Source organism: Schistocerca serialis, chromosome 8, assembly GCF_023864345.2.
Source record: "Schistocerca serialis cubense isolate TAMUIC-IGC-003099 chromosome 8, iqSchSeri2.2, whole genome shotgun sequence".
In the NCBI taxonomy this organism is placed as follows: Eukaryota; Metazoa; Arthropoda; class Insecta; order Orthoptera; family Acrididae; genus Schistocerca; species Schistocerca serialis.
In genome coordinates, this window is record NC_064645.1 from 72,543,234 (window position 1) to 72,567,858 (window position 24,625).

General features: G+C 41.4%; 1 protein-coding gene across 1 annotated transcript in view; it reads right to left on the reverse strand.

The window, feature by feature from the left end:
* LOC126416693 (uncharacterized) overlaps positions 1-24,625 on the reverse strand; it is a 1,289,338-nt gene that overhangs the window by 1,186,022 nt on the left and 78,691 nt on the right. The gene's annotated exons all lie outside the window — the stretch shown is intronic.

Sequence of the window (24,625 nt, forward strand, 5' to 3'; positions counted from 1 at the left end):
TGAGTTGAAGCAGTATTTCAGTTGTTCCCGTGATTTCCTACCTCCGCATATATTTAATTGTTTGATATAAGACTGATAAAGCCTTTGTTGAAATATTGGGGGCAGGTGCGTGTGTGTCAGTGGTAGCAGAGCGTCGTTGTTTCCAATCCTAGTTAAGGGGGGGGGTGATGTTTAGATTTGCTTCACTGTCTTTCATTTACTGTACAGATTTTCAATTTGATACGTTTTGTATCTCCGTGAAATTGTGTTTTACAGTCACCTGTAAATTTGACGTGTGTCGTGATGGGGCAACGTTATTCTCCCGGGCTGACTTTCTTAAAAAAGGGTCAGTTAGTTTACGAATTGCTCATTCGTCAGCGGTATAAGCAGGACGCCGTGGCGGACTTTGTCATTAGGTTGCGTGGTTCATTGAACAATCCAGTAGTTTTTTCCAGTGAACTCACCGGGCAGGTCAGCGACGCCCTACATGTCACTAGTAGTGCTGTCGGTGAATTACATCAGAATATTTCCTTTTTCCACGAAACTCGTGTTACCTCGAGACAGAGGGGACCGGTACAGGCCCAGTTGTGCCATTGGCCCTCTTGTTTGCAGGAATTACAATAACTGTCTTTGAATAAAGAAGATCAGGATTGGTTAGCCAACTTACCAAAAGAGTAAAGGAACTGCACGTTAAGGACAGTGCATTAGGACTGGAAGATGTTCATGATGAAGATGACGAGAGTTTTGGGTCCCTGGGTAACAATCATCAGACTTTTAGCTGTCAAGTGTTTAAGGGCCAGGGACCAGAGGTGTTTGCCAAATTGCCCAATCCTATTATGTATTTATTGCAAGGGATTTCAGAGTTAATGATTGATGACTTAAGTCAAGTTCATACTGTTTTGTGGCTTACTGTTAACCCCAAAAGTGCCCTACAGTTTCCCCAGGTGGTTGTGCTACGTCTTTTGTATCCGTTATGTAAAGGGCTTCTTAGTGAAATTCTTACTGAAGTCTTGCGCGGACGGGCTACCTTAGGTGAGCGTAAACCTTCACCAAGGTTTCGGCAGCATTTAGAGAGCTAATATTACTGGCATTTGCAGAGGTTCAATGAGAAACACTCCGAAAATATATAGAACGGGTTCGAAAGGCGGTAAGGGCTCTTGATACGAAGGATACTGAACGTGACTCCGTCCAAGTCATAGTCCAAGGGATGAGAACCGAGGATCGATCACGGACTCAGTTTGTTCGTGAGCCGATCTGATACACCGAGTTGGGTCATCTTGTTAGTTCTAATGAGGCGCTTAGTTTTGCCGATGAACAGCGTTGTGGAAGCACATAGGATGAAAAATCAGCATCTGTAGCAATGGAGCGTAAGCGAGGAGTAGTTCGTTTTCCTGCCCAGCGTCTATATTTTAGGTGTGGGGTTACTAGTCATTTGGTTCAGGACTGTTCACATCAGCGAATAGCTTGTTCTAGTGAATGACGTCAGCAGTGAAGGGACAACGGTTGCGAGGTTGGTCCACCCAAAGGCTGTGCCCATATCAGAGCTATATCGGGGTCATGGCTTTCCCGCTTGTATGCCGCGCTTTATGATGAACCGGTTTGTGCTCTGTTGGATTCTGGCAGCGCCGTTTCCTTGCTTGATTATGACTCCTATCTTGAATATCGTTCCCTATGCAGATTTCCTCGTTTGTCTCCTTCCATGCAGGGATGTCGGGCAGTGAATGGACAGAAGCTACCTCTGGTGGCGGAGCTAAAGGGGAACATTGCGGTGGGCGACTTTGCTTGGCCTATTTGTTTGCCTGTAACTAAGAACCTTTCAGTTTGTATTGTTGGGCTGTGGCTCTGTTCGCAAGGTCGGTCTGATGCTCGATTTTGCGAGTAATACCTTTAGCTTTGCTTTTCATCCTGCAAAGAAATTTGGATTCTGTTCTTGTCATGAATTTGTTTCACTTAAGGCCGTTAATAATATCGTTTCGCAGTTTGATGTTGATCATCTGCATGATGTGCAGGCATCTCGTTTGCTCCAATTATTACAACGTTATCCTCAGGTCTTGACTAATCGGTTGGGGGTTACGGATCGTATTTGCTACAAAACTCGTTTGATGGATGATGTTCCGGTCCGGCACGCTCCTTTCCGCCTGTCACCTCTCAAGACGCGGATATTACGTCGTAAAATCGATAAGATGTTGAATTATGGGGTTTGACCGTCTACTTCCCCATAAGCTTCGCCTATATTCTTGGTCTCTAAGGAGCATGGTAAAGACTATCGACCTGTCGTCGACTACCGCCGCCTTAACAGAAGGTCATACTGGAGTCGGTACCGATGCCCGATCTTCACAATTGTTTCATTTCGTACACTGGAGCACTATATTTTTCCCTTCTGGATTTAAATCAGGCCTATTACCAGTTACTGAGGATTCTAAACCTGTTACCGCCTTTGCAACGGATTGGAATCTCTTTGAGTTCAATCGCGTTCCCTTTGGACTTGCTACTGCAGCAGCAATGCTCTCCCGTCTTTTGGATAACGTGTTGGGTGATCTAAAATATAACTGTGTTTATAATTATTTAGACAACGTTGTAGTCTACAGTCGTAGCATTGATCAACACTTACAACATCTGGCATTGGTTTTAGATCGCTTGAGTGAGGCGGGATTGTCTGTCAAATTCGATAAAATTAAATTATGTCGTGGTGAGATTTCCTTCCTCGGGCACTTGGTTTCGCCTCATGCCATTGGGATCGATCAGGAGCGTACTGTCAGCTTAAGGCGTTGTCACCCGCCACGTAATAAGAAAGAGATTGCTAGATTTGTTGGAATGGCTAATTATTTTAGTAACTTTGTACCTAATTTTGCTCAATTTCACGCTCCCCTAAATTGTCTGCGTGGCAAGAACCAAGTGTTTCAATAGGGCGAGAGTCAGCAGGCAGCTTTCGAAGCAATTAGAACTGCTCTTATCAATCGTCCGGTTCTTGTTCTTCCTGACTTTAGTCAAAGTTTTATGGTCCAAACCGATGCATCCAGAGGTTGGACTGCCGCTGTTCTTATGCAGAAATTCAATGCTGATAGGCGGCCGGTTGCTCATGCCTCAAGGTTTTTGTCCGAGGCGGAAGTAAAGTATTCAGTTTACGAATGTGAAGCCTTAGCTGTTTGGTTTGTCCTTGAAAAAGAACATCGGGAATTCTTACTGGAGACGGATAACCAGGAGTTGAGTTGGGTTATGACCGACCCAGGAAAACCGGTATGGTGGATCGCTGGGCAGTACGCACATCGGCCTTCCGTTTCAGAGTTCGCCGTATAGGTGCCGTTGAATCAGGTCCCTGATGCCCCCAGTCGGATGTTTTCTGAGGAGGTTGAAAATGGTTCTAATGGCTCTGCGCAGTATGGGACTTACCATCTGAGGTCATCAGTCCCTTAGACTTTAAAATATTCAAACCTAAGGACATCACACACATCCATGCCCGGGGCAGGATTCGAACCTACGACCGTAGCAGCAGCACGGCTCCGGACTGAAGCGCCTGGAACCGCTCGGCCACAGCGGACGGCTTCTGAGGAGAAACAGGAACCCCTCCGTTCTGAGGAATTTATTGTTGCCAATGTCCTCTCCGAGATTCCGGAATTACTTAAAGACATCAAGGATAAGCAGGAAGAGGAACCCAGATGGAGCACCGTTAGGGAGGCTATTCTTTCCGGAAGCATATGCCTGGATACGTTACAGAGGCGTCCTGTGTAAGCAGGTTGGGAAGACGGGTCAGACTCCCTCAACGGTTGGTACGTCCAGTTTTTGATTATCTCCATGATTCGCTTGTGGGAGGTCACTTGCGGGCTGCTAAAACGATTGCCAACACTATTTAACCTGGCCCTACATGAGTCGTGGTAAATAGCTAAGAACTCTGCAAAATTGGTAAGCCTAATAATAGGTTACGAGCAGGTCTCTAGCAGTCTGAAAGGGAAGAAAATCCCATGGACAAATTGTTTGTTGATTATGTGGGTCCCCTTGCCTGGACACGCTGTGGGAATAAGTATACATTTGTGTTTGTCGATGCTTTTAGTCTTTTCTTTTGTAGCTCCCCAGTCGGTGGGAGGAGGGGGGGGGGGGGTTTCAACTAACCTTACTGTCCAGCAACTCTCCAGAATCTTTGGGATCTTTGGGCCACTTAAAGCATTAGTCAGTGATAATGCTTCCGCCTTTACACCTCGCCAGCTTAAGCGATTTTTTTAAATAACGGGGTTCGACATTTCACCCCTGCACCTTATTACCCGCAGTCTTTTTCGGCGGAACGGGTTAACCGTAATTTGAAGGCGACCCTTGTTCTTTATCATTCCCATTCTCCATCTAAGTTGAATAAGTCCTTGCCATGGTTAACGTGGCTTTTAATTGCGCCCACCATGAATCTTCTAGGGCTACTCTTGCCTCACTGATGTCAGCGTGTCCTTTGAATTGCCCGCTCACCAGTTTATGGCTTATCGACGGTCTCCTGCCTGATGTCAAAGACGCCCATTCGATCAAGAACAATTGGGAGAGTGCTAGAGCCAGTATTCATCGCGCTCATCGTCGGGAGGCGCTCCGTTAGAATCGTGGCCGACGCTCCTTTCAGGGAAAGGTTGGGGATACAGTTTTTGGTAAGAATTTTAATAGCGGAAAGCGCTTCTGGGCCCAGGCTGGTGGGAAGTTTGCACCACGCTTCACCGGTCCGTATTGTATACAGGAGATTTTGAGCCCCGTCAACCTCTTACTTAAACCATTTCATATTGGTAAAGTGCTCACGGTTCATGTAAATCAAATTAATCCTTAAGTTGTGTAATTTCTTGCTGCCCTCCTGTTGTGTGGTTCTGGTAGGGGAGATTGAACCGTGACGAAATGTCACGGTTGGTTCTCTGCGTTCCTCCTTGTCTGTATCGCTATCTTTTGAAATTCCCGCATCTCGCTCTGCTGTTTCCTTACCCTAGTCAGAGGGCGCTGTGGCGCTGCTGCGGCCGGCTGCCTGCCGTGTTTGCGGGAGAGCGTCAGTCTGGAGGAGGAACTCTGATTGCGGACGTCTGGGAGTGTACAGGAGGCCACGCCGTTTTGTTTATTTCATAATTATATTTTGTATTCAATTTTTTGATATAAGACTGATTAAGCTCTTGTTGAAATATTGGAGGGAGGTGCGCGTGTCTCAGGGTGCAGATACTCTGGACCTAATTATTCCATGAACCTGTACTAATTCCAGGTTTTATTAATTTTTATCCCAGCTATGTAATTGACAAAGCCTAATGTATATGTAACACTTTATATACCAACAAACTGAAATTTTGTAATGGCGCTGCAATAAATTTATATGAGGTTTTCTTCCTATTTTAATAACGTAGTAATGATACGTTTTCAAATGATCTTAAGATATCTCTTGGTATGGATCATTTACTTTATCCTCTACAATTACAAAATTTAGTATGTGTCTTCTGCCTATATGTTAATACCTAACACTTTACTCATATAATATACGTCAAAACACACCCAGTAATCTCGTTTTGATGTGATATTTATGATTAGGTGTAATGTTACTACTGATGTCCAAAAATACATCGATGTTTTGGCGCCATCTTTGAACTGCAGATTATCGTTGTTTTCTGTAATCTTTGACAATACTCGCTGTGGCACTCGGCTTGTAATATATACCTCCTGATATTGTAAGAATCACTTTTAAGAGCTAAGAATTACCTTTTATACAGTATTGTATTTGTATTAGACGAAACAATTTCAGTTAAGCTCAGTTGACGGAGCAACGGTATGAACATATGATCTGAGTTGGTTTGAAGATAATGTGATCGTGACTCTTCGTTATACAGCTTTGCAAGTACTTTGTAATTGTACTTTCACATATGTGCTTCTTTCCCTGTGCTTTCTACATACGTTTTTTCTGTTTCTGTATTTAATAACCCTCATGGAAGAGGTAGAGGAAAAATGTCTGTTTGCACAGCTGATGGCTCAGAGGTACATTTCTTCAAATATTTGGCAACTGTAAACAGTTACCCTTTTTTTTGTTTCTTTGAGTCATCAGTCTTTGGACCAGTTCGATGAAACTCGCCACGAGTTCATATCGGAGTAGCACTTGCAACCTACGTCCTCAATTATTTGCAGGATGTATTCCAATCTCTGTCTTCCTCTACAGTTTTCACATTCTACAGCTCTCTCTAGGACCGTGGATGTTATTCCCTGATGCCTTAACGCATGTCCAACCACCTTGTCCCTTCTTCTTGTCATTGTTTTCCATCTATGTCTTTCCTAATCGATTCTATGAATCGATTCGTTACCTTATCAAATTTCTAAAGCAGTTTTTAATTTTTTGGAGTAAAAGGAGAACCTCTAGCGTAAAACTAGCTGCAATAGTTGATGTAGTTTTGCTTCATTAACATCCAGTATTTTTTCAGTTTAATGAGCTTTTGGTGATTACAGCAAGAAAATCGGAAATGGTCATTTTCCTCAGGTACTATTACCACCTGCTTCGTGGAACCATTCGTTACTTTGCTATTTGGTTTTCATCTTACAATTTTTCATCACATATTTCCAACTTCAATAGTGTATGATACAACTGTTTACTTGAAGGTAAGCCGAGCAACTATAATGCACAATTAACAAAATGAGTAAAACATATCCAACCGTCTTTGGCTTTAGACACGGCTGTTTACTCCGTTTGAACATGGCAGACTTAGCGCATGCACTTTAAATTTTGGCGCATGAGTTGCTGCCGAGTTTCTATTCTGTATACTCTCTGTTCTGTGGTAGTCTGGTCTCACACAAAGTAGGCACAGTTTTACATCGCTTAACCGTAACAAAGGGCTATCGTACCAAATCTCAAAATCTGCGGTTCTTATTTTTTTCCGCCAGAAGTACCGGCACAGCCTTTTGTGCAGAAGCAAAATAAAAAATAAAAAAACATCAAGCAAACGTCAGGAAAACATTGACTGTATGATTTTCTTTCTTATAACTTTATTCGTTACGAAGATATGAATAGTAGAACATCTTTTGTGAGCAACATACTATCGTTTTATTCACTAATCCACTTTCCCTCCTAAAGACTTGTTCAAGGACATACCACAGTGTACCAGTCACGTATAAATGACCCTATTAAGGACGTAACAGGAAAAACTAACTTTGGGTCTCAAGCAGTAGCTCGCAGTATAGGTATTCTGTGTTACCTAACTCACCTATTTGATAAAGAGTTTTCAGTACACAAGTAGAAACAGAAGGAAAGTGTACACCTGTTATTCACTCAAAATGGTTCAAATGGCTCTAAGCACTATGGAACTTAACATCTGTGCACTGGTGAAGAGAAGGTAGAAATGCTACTCATCTATAGAGTATGTAAGTTAACAGAACAGTAGTGACGAATTACGTTCCCCACGGTACCTGTACGTCTTGCTAGTTCGATAGAGGGAAAGTGAGTTTCCCATTATGTTTTTCATAAAGTCATGTTTTTGTGAATACTGCACTGTTATACGTTTTTGAAGAGATCTTCAGGAGAGGAGTTGGTTTAGGAGATGATATTGTAGGGTACTATTTAAGAAAACGTCATAATGACGTTCATATCTTCGTGACCAACAATCACCTATTTGCGAGTATAAACAGCAGTATACGGGTCAAAATAAAATGATGCTAGAGAGGTGTTGTTGAGAGGTAAAGAGTTATCGTTAGACGTATTAAGTGTTCAAGTCGACTGTGAAGGTAAGCACGTATTACACATAAGTATGTAAGTGTACTTACAAATATGTGAAGATCAAGCACAGGGTGGTTATAACTAAACTTTCGCTACCTGAGCCGGTGTAAAAGGAGAAATATTTAGCGTATCGCTACCAAACGTTATAGGATTCACGTTCAGACTGTGCGCTGCAGGTTTTGTGTTGTTAGTGTTAGTGCAATGAGTTCATGACAGTCCGCTAGGCACCGGTACTGCTACTGTGACATACTTTTGCAATACAACCATCAGTGTGTATTAAAGTTGCAGATAGTCAACATGGGTCTGGAGAAGGTCAGCAGAGCTTTGTTCTTAAAGCTGTTTTATCAAAGCAACAGTGCTGCTTGCTGCTGTTCTTCGTAAATACCGACGCATTAAATGAATACAGAGAGGTCTTCTTTCCACAGTGGTATTAGAGAACATAATACGGCAGTACTAATTACTAGTGATTTGGGAGAGGCCGACGGCCAATTGCGCCATAAATTGTTGAAGAAGTTATTGTTTACCACGGCTGAGACTGCTGGACGGAACGTGCAGTCTTCGAGCAGTGCTCCAGCTGTGTCACAACGGCTGAACATAACAGGGTCCGCCGTTCGAAAAGTACGGCGAAAAATAGTAAATGCTATCTCTAGTGCCTTTCTAGGCTGTCGCGAATGCAGATGCTCGCCATATTGAGCAACGTTTGTAACCTTGAACTTAAACATGGTAAGCAGTTAACATATGTTCCCCTCTGATGTGGAAATTAAAATGTATTTCTCTTCCGCATACGCTTTCAAATGCTTCCACAAAGTTTCATTGTCCCAAGATCACTCTTTCTGACAGGGTGCACTCCCAAGTAGCGAAAGTTTGATTATAAAAATTCTGTACGTCGCAGCCTCCTGACGTTGACATCTAAACACGATATTTCGGCTGGCAACCATTCATCCATGTTCAGGTGTACGTTCTACCCAGCCGATTGCTGGTGCACGTCGTTAAGCTTAATCCAAACACTGACGAGGATGGGCATACGTATCGGATGTACCACTAGGAGCTAAAACTCAAAAGAAGGCGCTCGTTCAGCTTGTAACATTATTATCAATATTACCTGTGTCTGTCTTATCTGACATATCTGGTTTTACTTACTGTTAATTCTACATATGCTTTGTTCATTATTTGTCACCAATTATGTTATTCTGATTAATCTATGGATGTAATTTCAAAAGTAATGTGCTGCAGAAGAATGGAAGCACTAGAACTTTACTTGTAATACTGGTTCATGCATAGGGAAAGTAGTCTTACAATCTTGTAAAACTTGGAGTGAAGTCCCTCTGCAACGAAACTGTCTTGGCGGGAGTAGAAAAGGTGGAATTGGCGGTAGCACTGCAAAGGTACTTTGTGTCAAGAGTTAGTCAGTGGCTAACAGGCAAAGTGTTCACATCTTGTGAACTGAACGAGACAAGTAGAACTGCAAGATTGAAACTTCCTGGCAGATTAAAATTGTGTGCCGGAGCGAGTCTCGAACTCGGGACCTTTGCCTTTCGCGGGCAAGTGCTCTATCAAGGTACTGGCAGAAGTAAAGCTGTGAGGACGGGGCGTGAGTCGTGCTTGGGTAGCTCAGTTGGTAGAGCACTTGCCCGCGAAAGGCAAAAGTCCCGAGTTCGAGTCTCGGTCCGGCACACAGTTTTAATCTGCCAGGATGTTTCATATCAGCGCACACTCCGCTGCAGAGTGAGAATCTCATTCTAGAACTGCAAGATTGTTTAATGCAGCCTCGGATGTGGACGTGATTTCGCTTATTATTTATAGCATAAGAATGGTTCAAATGGCTCTGAGCACTATGGTACTTAACTGCTGAGGTTATCAGTCCCCTAGAACTTAGAACTACTAAAACCTAGCTAACCTAAGGTCATCACACACATCCAAGCCCGAGGCAGGATTCGACCTGCGACCGTAGTGGTCGCGCGGTTCCAGACTGTAGCACCTAGACCGCTCGGCCTCTCCGGGCGGCATTTATAGCATGCCTTGGTTAGTTCTGTAGTACGGAAATACAACGCTAAGAGGAGAATTTTCAGAGCTTGTTACCCAGTAGGGGTACTTTTGCCCCCTTATTTGAAAAACACAGGAAGTAGAAATTGCCGTCATCTTCATTATGAGTCCTGTGTGACTACATGGATCAGTTATGAAATTTCTTTTTCAATAGTAACTTTGTGTTCTGTAAATTCTGTGATGAGGTCCCGTATTTTATACTTAGTCGTTTACAAAGATAGGTTCACATCTCAAGGATATTTCCTAGTATCCTCTAATACTGAGCTGAAAAGCCATTTTTGTATGCTTATACTAGACGTTTCATAAGATTTGTCCAGTAGTAAATTTCACAATTATTCAGTGGGTATTTTTCATAAAAGGATAGTTAAAGTTTCATCAAAGTACAATTGTCAACAAAATATTAAAAGCATTCAGCTTAAAGATCGCTCTTATTGAAATGTCAGTTCAGTATTAGAGTTACTTGCAAAATCCGCAATGATTCATTATAGTTACTGGCTAGTAGACCTGTGAAGGATCAATTATTGTGCAGGCCTTTAAGTTACAGTGTTAATAATTCCATGTGTATATAGTTAATAATATATCTCATGTTGTGTCGTAACTAAAATATTCAATTACTTTTTGATAATTTGGTTTCTGGGTCCTCATGCCATTTGTGGTGCCACATTTATGTTTCATATTACAACTACAGAATTAATGAAGTGCACTTGCCAACTCTCTAACATTTGTGTGTTATAATAAGAACTGACTACAACTACTCAAACAATAACAGACCCATGTACCACATGTTCCATTTGAACTAACTGATACCAGGAAGTGGATGTTCCTTGAGAATAGAAATAACAATAGGAATACAGAATGTAATTACTTGGCAGTCGTTTCAGGGACGGTGTTTTCCAATAATTAACCTTTTAAAAGAACCTCTTGTCCAAGTTAATATAGCTCCACCATTAGTAACTATTTATCCATAATAATCATTCGCGCTCTCCTGTAGTATAGAGATAGTGTTACTGAGAGCCAATTGTTGCAAAAATGTTTAATATTCCTTGTGTCTTGTTCATGCCAAGCTACTGTTACAGTTGATAAATTGCACTAGTTCTTTGTCTCTTATGTACGAACCGTAAATTCAGTATCGAGTAAAGTCAATCACAATAGTCAACATTCTCCACGAACTATGCTAGTACTTGGTACAACTATGCCTAATTATGCTGTCGATCGTTTCCTCTTGCGCTATTGCAGTTTATTTCATTACTAGCAGAACCTTGGTTCGATTCCCGTTTGTTTTGCTACTGCTTCTCTCCGATACAGATCTTTAGAGAAACGAAAACAGTCCGTTAACTTTCCGTTACGCACAATGACGGTCAAATAAGTATTCTTTCACAAAAGTAACTTCATCAGTGTATTGATAGTTTAGCAGTAGCTAATAATTTTATAAGCTGTAGCCCATGCCGATGCACTTCCGCACCATATTTCAGTATAAACGTAGCGATGTGTACGTGCAATTTCAATACGAAACACTTATCAGCAGATGACAAGATGGTTGTCAGCCCAGATACGAGTACGTTGCAAGATATCGACGATATCAAGCTGCAGTCCCGAAACAGAATGGAATGCTCATTACCGTAGGGAAACTTCAAGATTCCCAAACTAAGTTCCTTTTATTACTAAAAACGGATTTTATTCCCTTTGCTACACAATTTTGAAAATAATATTTAGTTGGACAGTCGACAAGAGTTTAACAAAATTCAGTACCATCATCCATCACAAAAGAAGTAGGGTATATTTATATGCCGTATCGATACCATGATTTTAATATATCATCCCACAAAATTTCATTCGACTAAAAACATTATCTCTCATTTCGCAAAGATATAGAATATTCTGCCATCTTTGCTTATGACACTGGTAGTGGAGGCAGATCATATGACCAACAGAAAAATTGCCATCGTTTAACTTCACCCCTGAACTGCTTCACGGCTCTAAAATCTGCACAGTTGTCGATGGTGTAAGTGCTTGGAAAGACTAGCTCCTTCAGTGTTTCGTAAAAAACAGTAGCAACTATGATAAAAATTTCCTGTTAATCAACTTTTCTGTTACAGATAGTAATCCATTAACTAATTAACTTTGGTTTATTGTCACGTTAAGATGACCATTCTTTCAATTTTCCATCTAACTTCTACCCGACTCTTCGTCTCTCAATCTTCTGTTTCCCAGAATTATGGTATAGCTCAAACTTCTAACATCACTTGCTCCAACTCCGATAGCTTCTCACGGTACTCTTCATGAAAACATTCGCACGTGGTGGTTTCGGGGACGGAAGCAGTTGTTCCTTAATCTTTACGACTGGCTATCAAACAGACACACAATTCCTCCCGAAAACGTACTTAGGAACTTGTCTTGTCACACAACTCCGGTTCTTGTCAAAAATTACGACAGAGATAAGCTCACTCCCACTTTAGCGTACTTACCGTCTCTCTTCCACCTGACGAAGTCTGTCGCCTTACGCGGAGTAACTTTTCTCCTTTTCTAAGACTGTTTGATAGGACAGCTAAATAACATTGACTTACCTACCAGAATTCAGTCGACTCAGCATTCGTGTTTTTATTTGATCAACCACAAAAAATTGCAGTCTGCGTCGATTCTGAGAGTGAAATAAATTCTCTGAAGCAAAAGGCGATACAATAACTTTCTTCGCAAACTTGCGGCAAAGGATAATCGACAGGTTATATCAATGGAGTATTTAAAGTCTTGGCTAACATTTAATTCAAATGTAGCGAACTGCAGAGTACCGCAGCATACTTACTACACTCAAATACATCTTTTGAGTTGTGTAAGCGCATCTATTGATCCACGATTCCAAAAATTCACAGGGGCTGGAGCATAAATAAAGTGGCAGACGAGTTATTCGACATACCAATATGAAAAACTGCAAAATTAAATACCTTTTGGAAGATATGCTAAATTTGTCGCTTATTCATTAAACTTTTTTCCGTTTGTTATGTCCTCAGCAGATGTCAACTGACTGTCGCATCCACAGATAAAACAACATCAGACAGAGAGGCTTTGCGGTTAAATGCGGTTTGTGACAGTCATCTGTCAACCGATGATGGCCTAATATGTCTCTCTGCGCTATGTATTTTAGCTCTGGGTGTCACTTGATGATAGGGCAGGAAGTCGAAAGCCCGTGATGCAGTAAATTTGAAATTGTTGCACAACATCGGCAGAAGTTCCCATTTTGTAATTATTGTCACATTCTGCTGTGCAGAATTCTGTTAAAAATCTGATTACTTACTTGGATGACAGAAGAAAATTTGGTCTAAGGGACGTTAGGATGGGCGGTTGGAAAGGAAATGATGGAAGTGAAATCGAAGTTGGGAAGACAGCAAGGATAGCAACGAAATATCATGGAAGGTTACATATTTTTACTAAGAGTAAACAAAAGACAGACGATAATAAAGAATGCCGGTATAATGATTTGAGCAATAAAAACAACAATTCTGGAGAAGTCCGCAGCTCGTGGACGTGCGGTAGCGTTCTCGCTTCCTGCGCCCGAGTTACCGGGTTCGATTCCCGGCGGGATCAGGGATTTTCTCTGCCTCGTGATGACAGGATGTTGTGTGATGTCCTTGGATTAGTTAGGTTTAAGTAGTTCTAAGTTCTAGGGGACTGATGACCATAGCTGTGAAGTCCCATAGTGCTCAGAGCCATTTGACCCATTTTTTTAGTTCTGGAGATGAAAAATGACCACTCGATACGAGAAATTCTTTGCACAGATAAAGCAAGCCATTACAAAGGTAACTTGGGTGTAATTCAGTGTCATGGTTCGGTAAAATTATTAGTGGTCTCTGTTTCTCTGGATGTAAAGCTTGGACAGTATAACAATTTTTTGCACCCTCCTGAGTCAGACGTTGAAGATATTCCTGTGTCGATCGAGCGAAGGGGCGCACTGGGAAGACATAGGAGTCTTATTCAGCAGGAAGGTGGTTCGAGACCCACTCTGCACACTCAGATTTAAATTTTCCCATATTTCTCTAAAGCTCTCAGGATGGACACCTGTATGTTTCTCTGGAAAGGGCAGGATAAATTTCCTTCCCCGTCATTCCTCGATTCGTTCTTGTGCTACGTCCCTAATGAGGTTGTCATTGACGGTCCCTTTGTGTTTGTGCGTGTGTGTGTGTGTGTGTGTTTGTGTGTGTGTGTGTGTGTGTGTGTGTGTGTGTGTGTGTGTGTGTGTGTCCGGGAGCTTAGTCGCTATAAGCTACTGGACCCCACATTAACTGCAGGAAGTGACGCGTTGGGCCAATCACATTGTCATGAATGGAACAATATTTCCCTCTTGTGTGTTACCAATCATCATTTTTCGGTTCATACACCGATTTCGCAAAAGCTTCTTGTTTCCCGCGGGCGTGCGCAACTTGTATTCTTGCAGCAGTCTAACTACTTATGTCGATTTCACGCTATATTCCGTTCTGAAACTAATCGCAAACGTGGAGACGAGCCAAACACTCTGCATTTTAGAAAGTGTCTTGTGTGTGTACTTAGACAGCAGAATTTATCCATTTTTTGTAATGATCTGTCTTCACCAGTACTGATGTTGAAGATATTCATTACTTTTTTATTTCTCTGTATATTCCTAAAAATTGATTTTAAATAAGTGTCCATTATATCACTCTCCTGTATTTTCAACTGAGCATCGTTTATTGTTAAACGACATTCCGTAATAAGAGATCTGTTTGTTCGATTGAATGACTATATTAAGGGTTTCCAACGTACTTTTGGAAGGACGGAACTGACGCTCAACCGCAGCATTGACATCAATTTTTCCAATACTATATCACTATTCTGGAATTTTCCTTCACTTCTTTCACTACACCTTTGAAACTTCAAGTAAATGACGATAAGCAGTAAGCATATTTAACTTTATTGAAGCGGATTTACATTTCATCATTTCATGCATTCATTACCCTTAATTTGCTTTTCAAATATTCTAGGTAATTCATCTGTTTCTGTGCTGTATTTCCGTAAGTTTGATAATTCCGTATCACTATATTCCACACAGTACACAGCTACCCCTATGGGCACAAAGTCCACAATTACATTTTACATATAATGATGCAGCTTCCTAAACTACGAGTATGTTGCAAGTTTAGTTTCTCCAGTGCCTTTACTATGCATAGCGAACCTGGCAATGCTTCCTAATTGCTTAATACGTATAGGAATTGAAATCGGATGTTTCCAGCTCCGACATCCTTTTCGTCTACATCTCTTTCCATCTCCTCCTCTCCTTCCTCTACGTCTCTTCCTTGCCCTCTTCTATGTCCATTTACTCGCCCCTCCCTCCTCTCTCAGCCCATCTCCTTCTCCCCTCTTCCAATTCGTCTCTTCCCCTTTCCATTCTGTGTCCATCTCCACCTCACACCTCTCTCTGTCTATTCCCCACTGTTCCCTTTCTCTGTCCATTTCCTCCTCCGCCTCTGCTAATTTCCTCTTCCCCCATCCCTCTGCTGTCTCTTCCTTCTAAAGCCTCGGCCCACCCCCTCTCTTTTCTTTCTCTGTCCATCTTCTCCTCTCCTACCTCTCTGTCCATTTCCCACTCACCTATCTCTGTCCATCATTTACATAATAAAAGTGACAACAGAGTTTGGTTGTTTGAGTTATCTTTTCGTTTGTTTTAGAATGTTTGTGGAACTGAACATGCTACTTCGGCAATATCTACTGCTTTGACTCTAGATAGGCTGTAATAGACAATAGCTAGCGTGCCTAGTTCTAATAATGTCCAACCAACCACTACATTACAGATTCCTGTAATACATTCTCAAATGAAAAATTAAAAAAAATGGTGAGGACCTTAAGTACTGCTCTTGAATGATGTCTGCCAGTCTATTTAAAAAATTTCAATGGCTTACTTGCCGAAACTGTACGAAAGACATAAATTCTGGGCTTGTGAATATAGGTGTTACGGAAGCCCAGATTAGCACAGCAGATTCTGGTTGAATAAATTCTGTTAAACTCTCATATCAGTTTACAGAACAGTCAAGACCGCAATAATCATTTGTTTGAGAATGATGATCTTTTCCAGCTTTATGATGGCTATCTTCAGATCTAACCCATTGTGAGAATATAAATAAGTTGCCATATTAAGCAGGGAACGGAGAAAATACCATAAGTCGCAGAAAATAAAAAAAACAACAATTAAAATAAAGTAGTAATTCTACATATGGATATAGCTGGCTGTTCACGGAATAGCTGCGTGTCATCACAGTCTTTTACTGCTGCCGATTACCAATCTGCCTCGGGTTGGATGGTGTGGAAAAGCATACTTATGCAGTCAATGGGCAACATCTTACGTGCGATGCGTTCCAATGGACAAACAAAATATGAAAGAACATATATAAGTACTTCTATAATATTACGTGGAAAACGGCCTACAAACAACTGTAGCAGTTCGTTGATGACATTCGCGAAAGCTAAAAATATTTCAAATTAAAAGCGCCAATTTGATAGGATATATGGCAATGGACCCCCGCCTAGTGTCATTGGTTGGTACTTTCAGGGACGCTGCTCCATAGAGATGTCATAGTCAGGGGTTGTTCGTTGCCAAAGGTGTACCAGAAGGACGCCTTGTAATGCTACGAGAATGGGGTGTCATTATCCAAATGCACTGGCGATAATGAAGCAGTAAGGCACCGTAGACTGCGTTGGTGGCAATGTGGTGATACGTTACAATGTGTTCATATTTTGTTGCCAGTACGAAGACATTTCTTGAATTTTCGTCAGTATAGTGATGTCACTGTAGGGCAAAAGATAAATGGTAGTAAAAGCAGAGTCCGAAGACTGGGAAATATTAGTTTGCTATAGTAATAATCCTTCAGCTCTTCTGAATGAGTAATTAGATTTCCGTGAAAAAGCTTCTGCGAACTTTTTATAGGTGTTATTTGAAAAAGGATAACTACTTATTATGTCGCTGTTTACCATATTGCAATTTATTTCATGGATTTTCCTATAACTTATCTATTTTACAACTTTTCACTGATGATGTTGATGTAATACCGAAATTTTACCATACTTATAGACCCTAATTTCCTGTTTTTATATTTCGACAGAACTTTCATATTCATGTAATTTAAAAAAATATTTAATTAACTTCTAAAGTAGAATTTTTTCACGCACAGTAGTTCTAACTTCAGATTTTCGTGTAATATCACAAATTTTTTAAACGTAATATTTCTGTTTGCTTTTAATTTCAAATATTTTATACGCCACTATCTTTCGTTGTTTCTTTCATACGATTTCTGCGCTACACAGATTTCTGATTATCGATTTTATAAAATTAACATGAATACTATTAACGAAGAAGATTTTGTAACAGACACTCATGCTTGAGACAGCCACATTCCACATCGCTTTCATGTACATTGTTATTCGTTATGGTTTTACGGATGATGGTCGAAGTAGAGATGATATAAAATGTAGACTGACAATGGCAAGGAAAGCGTTTCTGAATAACAGAAATTTGTTAACATCGAGTGTAGATTTAAGTGTCAGGATGTCGTTTCTGGAACAATTTGTATGAAGTGTAGCCATGTATGGATGTGAAACATGGACGATAAATAGTTTAGACAAGAAGAGAATAGAAGCTTTCGAAATGTGATGGTACAGAAGAATGCTGAAGATTAGATGGGTAGACCACATAACTAATGTGGAGGTACTGAATAGAATTGGGGAGAAGAGAAATTTGTGGCACAATATGACTACAAAATGCGATCGGTTGATAGGACATGTAGTTAGGCATCAAGGGATCACCAATTTAGTATTGGAGGGCAGTGCGGAGAGTAAAAATCGTAGAGCGAGTGCAAGAGATTAATACACTAAGCAAATTGAGAAGGATGTAGGTTGCAGTACATAGTGGGAGATGAAGAAGCTTGCACAGGATAGAGTAGCATGAAGAGCTGCATCAACCAGTATGTGGAGTGAAGACCACAACAACAACTACATTGCTTGGTATTGGATTTACTACTATTTAGTGTTCGCCCTATAATCTCGTTACTATAATGACTAACACTATATAGTTTCTTTAGAAATACTTAAGAATGGTATCTAAGCCGTCGGCTTTGGAAAATGACGCAAGTTACCACAGATGATGCATTGCAAAGACAGACAAATGTTGACAAACAAAGAAGTGTAGTACATAGAAAACAGACCGTGGATATATACCACCTATATCCATATTTCAAACGTAATGTTACATATATCACTTGTTTCGTAGTAGAAAGTCGTAGTATATTCTATTCTTCTGTTGATCTATACAGGTCAGCTGACGGATAAGATACTAGTGATAATGAAAGCAATAAATAATGACGTGCGTAACTTCGCTAATGAAAGGTCTCAGTTTCAAATACAGGGTGAGTCACAAATGAGGAGAAATACGTCGTGCAAATTGTCACACACTGAGCTACAAACATAAATTCGTTTTCCGCATGTTCCTATGTAGACAAATGACTGCGATTGAATGGCAAAAATCTGGAAAGATGAAGTGAACATTTGGGTGTTACTGTGCGCGGGCATTGGCCAAGGGGACAGATCGGCAGCAGGGCACAACAAGCGAGTGTTGTAGGTAGTCTAACCGCTGACGAGAAGGCGAGGCATGCGGCGTCAAGCGACGGTCTGCGTGACACTGCAAGCAAAGACAGCGCCCATCTATCTCGTACCAGTGACGCTGGCCCGTATTATCAACATCTACATTTATACTCCGCAAGCCACCCAACGGTGTGTGGCGGAGGGCACTTTCCGTGCCACAGTCTTTACCTCCCTTTCCTGTTCCAGTCGCGTATGTTTCGCGGGAAGAACGAATGCCGAAAGCCTCCGTGCGCGCTCGAATCTCTCTAATTTTACATTCGTGATCTCCTCGGGAAGTATAAGTAGGGGTAAACAATATATTCGATATCTCATCCAGAAACGCACCCTCTAGAAACCTGGACAGCAAGCTACACCGCGATGCCTCTCTGGCAGAGTCTGCCGCTTGAGTTTGCTAAACATCTCCGTAACGCTATGTATCGTGGCTAGTTGGCATAGGGAAAGGAACGTGAGAAGGAGCTCCACTACTGCACATGCCTTAGAATGTAACATGCAGGAAATGCAGATACGGCTCTCCTCTAAGCCTTTGTGGTAGCACATGTGGCCCTGTGAGGTGGTGATCAATAATGCCACACCAGATATTAACATCGCATCGTTGTTGGTACCCTCGTATCACTGTGCTGTGGAGGCTTTTCTTCCGACCACTCGTGCCAATTATGCGAATTCACTCTACCCTCCATCGTGAAATAGGCTTCGTCGGTGCAGAGTATTGTTCGAGAAAAATGCTGGTCGTGGGTCTGACGCCTTAGGATAAAGTTGCAGAGTTCCAGCCTCCTCTGAAAATCTTCCGGCAATAAAGCCTGTACCTTCTGCATGTGAAAGGAATGGTAATGGTTTCTATGGAGTTATCGCATAACAGTAGATTCTGACATTCCAACCGCAGTGGCGAGAGACCTGGTGCTTATTGTTCGGTCCTCCGCAACAGTTTTTAACACTTTTTCTTCGTCATCCGCACTGTACGTCGACGGTCGGCCACGACCACTAAATATTGGAGGTGCCTCACATCCACCATACTCCTTCAAGCGCCTGTCCACAGAGTAAAACGTTTTTGCGGATGGAAGTCACCGGCTAGGAAACCTCTCGTGATACAGTTGCCTTGCAACATGAGCTCTTCCATCTGCAACCACGTAGGTGAGGTGGATGTCGGCGTATTCCTCGTTTGTGAAACTTGCTGTGGTGCTGTAGTAACACTGCGACGCGGCCGTTGGCAGCTGTCGACACAGCGAGTATCGGGCAGAGTGAGCAGCGCGTTTTACTTCCGCCGTTGACCACACTTTCCGCTTACAGGACACACATTCCCTAACATGGGACTGCACACTCCGTTACCGCCGGCAACGTGTGATTCACAAGTTCTGATACAATTTCACATACATTACTATGGGATTTGTTCTTTCTCGTATCTTTCAAACGCTGGCAGATACACATCAGCTCATTGGTGTGTCATGTCTTGTATCTATGGGTGAATGACATGTCTTGGTCGTGAGGCTCGTTGGTATCTCATTCAATGGTTTAACAGTTGTTTTTGTTTTACGTACACAGTACACCGGGTAGAACTAAATTAACAAAGGAGCGTCACGTGATGCACATAGCAGCATGCCATCCTCGAAATATTTTTCCTCATTTATGACTCACCCTGTATAGCTTGTATCCTGTATTTCAGTTGACCTACATAGGTCGAGTGAATTAGGTATACAAATTTTACATTTTTCGCTTTTTTCGCTTTCGCAACTTGTAGTATCAACTGAAAAATAGGATAGTAGTACCAGTAAAGACGAAAAAAGCGACAAAAGTAAAATTTGGCCGCCATACTGCATTTCACCTATATAGATCAACTGAAGAATAGGATACAACCTCCGTAGTTCATCTGAGGTACAAGATGTTAGTGTTATGTATGCCGCTTTCACTACTGCTAGTATCCTATTCTTCAGATGACCTACATACTACAGGATACGAATCAGTTGCAGGGGGAACAGCAACTGGAACGACTCACTATCAGACAAAAAGTATAATTCTAAATGTGTACACAAACGGTTTAAAAGTATCACAAACGGCAAAAAGGATAAGCAATATCTATCTCTTAACAACACATACATTTCCTATTATTTACGATTAAGACGCTTTGCCACAGAAGATAACCTCTTTATTATCTACGGCTCGAAAATAATAAAACTAAGTTGACCAAATTCAGTTATCAACATCCAACAAACGAGCTGTTGTTGGCGACAACATATCAGCGCACTGCCACCAACACAGTATGCGGTGCCTTACTGCTTCATCCTCGCCGGTGCACTTCGATAATCGCACGTCATCGTCATAGCAAGGCGTTATCTTGGTACACCTTTGGCTACCAACAACCATCTCGACGGCGGCATCGTTATGGAAACAGCGTCCCTGAAAGTACCGACCAATGCCACCAGGCGGCGGTCGATTGCCATATAGGCTACCACATTGGCTCTTTTAATCTGAAATATTTTTAGCTTTCAAGACTAATATCAACATAATGATACAGCTATTTGTATACTGTTTTTCGCATAATATTATACAAATACGTTTATATTTTCTCTCATACTTTATTTCTTCATTGGAACGCTTCTTACGCAAGTCTTCGCCCATTTACTGACGCTGACGTCAGGAGGCATAAGTGCGCGTTTTCCACACTAACTTAACCGTATCAGATTAGCCATCAGCTGCAGCGAACGACTATGATTTCACGCAGATGTTCCGTGCATCGCTGGCTCCAGTCTTTCGCGATGGCAGTGTTGAACAAAACATTGGTTCAAATGGCTGTGAGCACTATGGGACTTAACATGATTAGTCCCCTAGAACTTAGAACTACTTAAACCTAACTAACCTAAGGGCATCACACACATCCACGCCCGAGGCAGGACTCGAACCTGCGACCGTAGCGGTCGCGGAGTTCCAGACTGTAGCGACTAGAACCGCTCGGCTACTGAGGCCAGCGAACAAAACATTCTCTAATTTATTACCGCGTCAGTTCAGGGTGATTCCACGAACTTTCGACGATTTACATCACCGCCATCGTCAGTAGAAACTTGTTCTTGACCATGACGATGGTGGAAATCGTCTAGAGCTCGAGGTTTTACCATGAATTGACGCAACAAAACTCCGATGCTGTTTTATTTTAAATCTTGTTGTTTTTTTTTAACAGTGTTTCATTTTCTGACTTCCCTATTTCTTTTGGGACTCTTTACATCTTTACAGCGTGTTGGATCCGAAGATGGCTAGCACAGATCCTAACTAAGGCCATCAAATGGTTCAAATGGCTCTGAGCACTATGGGACTTATCATCTGAAGTCATCAGTTCCCTAGAACTTAGAACTACTTAAGCCTAACTAACCTAAGCACATCACACACATCCATGCCCGAGGCAGGTTTGGAACCTGCGATCGTAGCAGTCGCGCGGTTCCGGACTGCAGCGCCTAGAACCGCTCTGTCAGTGCGGCCCGCCACAGGCCATCATTTTTAAATAATTGATTATAGTGATCTTGACTGTTGTATTAACTGATAATTTATAATAGATCTCTGCCAGTCCTCTCAGCGATATCACGAAGAATACGATAGTTAATTTACAAATGTTAATTGAAACAAGTACTTTATGTCTACCAAATCCTTATGTCACAGATTAATCCCATTTTATGGGATCAGAACTCTGAGTGACTATCAAGACATGCAGAACCGTAACTAAAGTTAAAAGCTGACTAAAGTGTTACTATCATGCGCCTATATAGCACTGCAACTTCTCTGGTGGACGCCGTGACCATAAACGCATAATTTCGCTAGGAATAGGAACTTCAGCACAAAACATTTCTGTGGTACACAACGCCTCTATCGACGTGACTATAGCTATGAGAGATTGATGGCCATGGTCGTAACGCTAAGTTCTTAGTAAACGAATATATAAGAAAGTGTGCCGATATCCTTCAGTTGTTTTCTATTTTGCATTTGATTTGAATATTAGAATATTAAGGCTTCTTATCGCAACTGAATAATGGTAGGTTTCGGGCCTATACCCATCGAGCATGGCAAGCGTCCCTGACGGACGAGCCGGAAACAAGATTCAGTCGAACACTTACTTTGTCAGTCAGTTCTTTCGCGAATAAATCTCATTTCATTAGGATTATCCCAATGAATCTCAGCTTTGCATCTGTTTTACTTACAACCAATTTTACGCGGTTGTTCCTTTTTAAATCGCTCAGACATTTTGATCTCACCAGGTGTTTATCGCCATTAATGTAATGGGACAGTGATGGGTATTTCCGCACACCTGTGGGAAATACGCTACGTTTCTATACGTTGCAGGTCAGCTGCCAGTCACTCAGCTAAGTCCTGATCATCAGCAGATGTCCGTAAACTTCGCTACTGTTATATGACGCTACAACTGTACTATTTACAAAATTATTTCCACAAACAGCGTCACGAAACTTTCCAGGTTATCTACTTCATCGTTTATATATACCGTGAGCAGTAATGATCCTATAACACTCCATTGGATTACAAAGTTACTTTGACATCGGACGATTTCGCCGCGAGAATAGTACCTGTTGAACTACGTTTGCTAGGTGTATCTGAATCCACTCACAGAGATGTCCAAATAATAGTTCTGATTGTATGTTACTCAGTAAGTGGCTTTGCGGAACTTTATCTAACGCTCTCCGGAAAGCAAGAAGGAAACATGAAACGACATACCGTTGCGTACGGTGCTCTAAACCCTCATGAAGGGGAAGAGCAAGTTAAGTTACACAAGATCTGTGTTCTTACAGTAACTACGATGACACAATTATAGTAGGCTACGGACAGAGAGCTCACTAACAAATCTTTTGTAACTAACACTCTAGTGGACACAACCAACGACCAACTTCAACGCTGTGACACAGAAATCTGACGTGTACATCGTGTAATGGGACATCCCCCTCTAGCACTACTTTTCTTCAACAGTAGTTTTAGATACCAGTATTATTTTTCGAATTTAGGACAGGTCAATATCATCTCTGTTGCTTTTCTGAAAACTTTCACATTATCTTAAACACAGTACGTTATATTTGGAGGTAAAATGTATGAAAATGAATTACTTTATAAAATATCTTAGTTTCGATGCTGTAATCGATAAGTACTAGTTGTGAATGTGGAGTTAAAAGTATTTCAGTTAGAAACATCTGAAATTACGAAGAATTGGCACACTTAAAATTGTTATTAATTACGCAATCATATGCTGTTTACTATATTTATTTCTGGATTCATTAATGAAATAATATTCTAAATTAATAATGTAACGGAAACTAATAGAAATTCATTTGTCACCTTGTAAAACCTTTGGAATATGGTTATTTCCGCAGAGTGTAGGAGTCGTGATGTGATCGGCCGTATTTTTGTGGGAACAATGTAATTTCGGCTTTGTTAACGTTAAAATCAAAACATCGTTCTTGTTGTTGTTCTGGTCTTCAGTCCAAAGATTGGTCTGATGCAGCTCTCCATGCTACTCTATCCTGTGCAAGCTTCTTCATCTCCCAGTACCTACTGCAACCTACATCCTTCTGAATCTGCTTAATGTATTCATCTCTTGGTCTCCCTCTACGATTTTTACCCTCCACACTGCCCTGCAATACTAAACTGATGATCTCTTGATGCCTCAGAACATGCCCTACCAATGGATCCCTTATTCTAGTCGAGCTGTGCCACCGTATGATGTACTAAAATATGAGAAACTATATTTATGTAGAAAATGCTGCAATGACAATCTTCAAATTTATTTACTTCAAACCTACCGTGAGGACCTGATGTGAGATTTTCACCTTCAAGAATCAGACGCCAAGACAACAAAAACTGGAGCAATTTCAACATAACAAGCTAAGTACACTAGAAAGATTATTGCAGTCTTGCTCGTATCAGATCTTCATAAAAGATGTTGCTTATTAATTTCTTCGACTGGATGTTGTTTAATGTGGACAATAGATAGATGAAGGAAAGGGGGGGGGGGGAGGTTGCAATGGGAAAGTGAGTAAGATCAGTAAACGCATTGATTCTTTGTGATGCATTGCTGGACCCATGTTCTTAAAACCGCAAGACTATAATTAGAACTATACTATTCAAAATCAGCTGCTAGTCACAACTGAAGGAGGTTTACTTAAAGAATGGCAGGTTTCGGCCATATAGCGATCTTCAGGTGATTACATATTGAGCTTTATGTTTCCACATTCACTGTTGCAATTTTTAAAATATGTTAGAATGCAGGAGGATGGAGTACGTTATCTTCAACCAGAA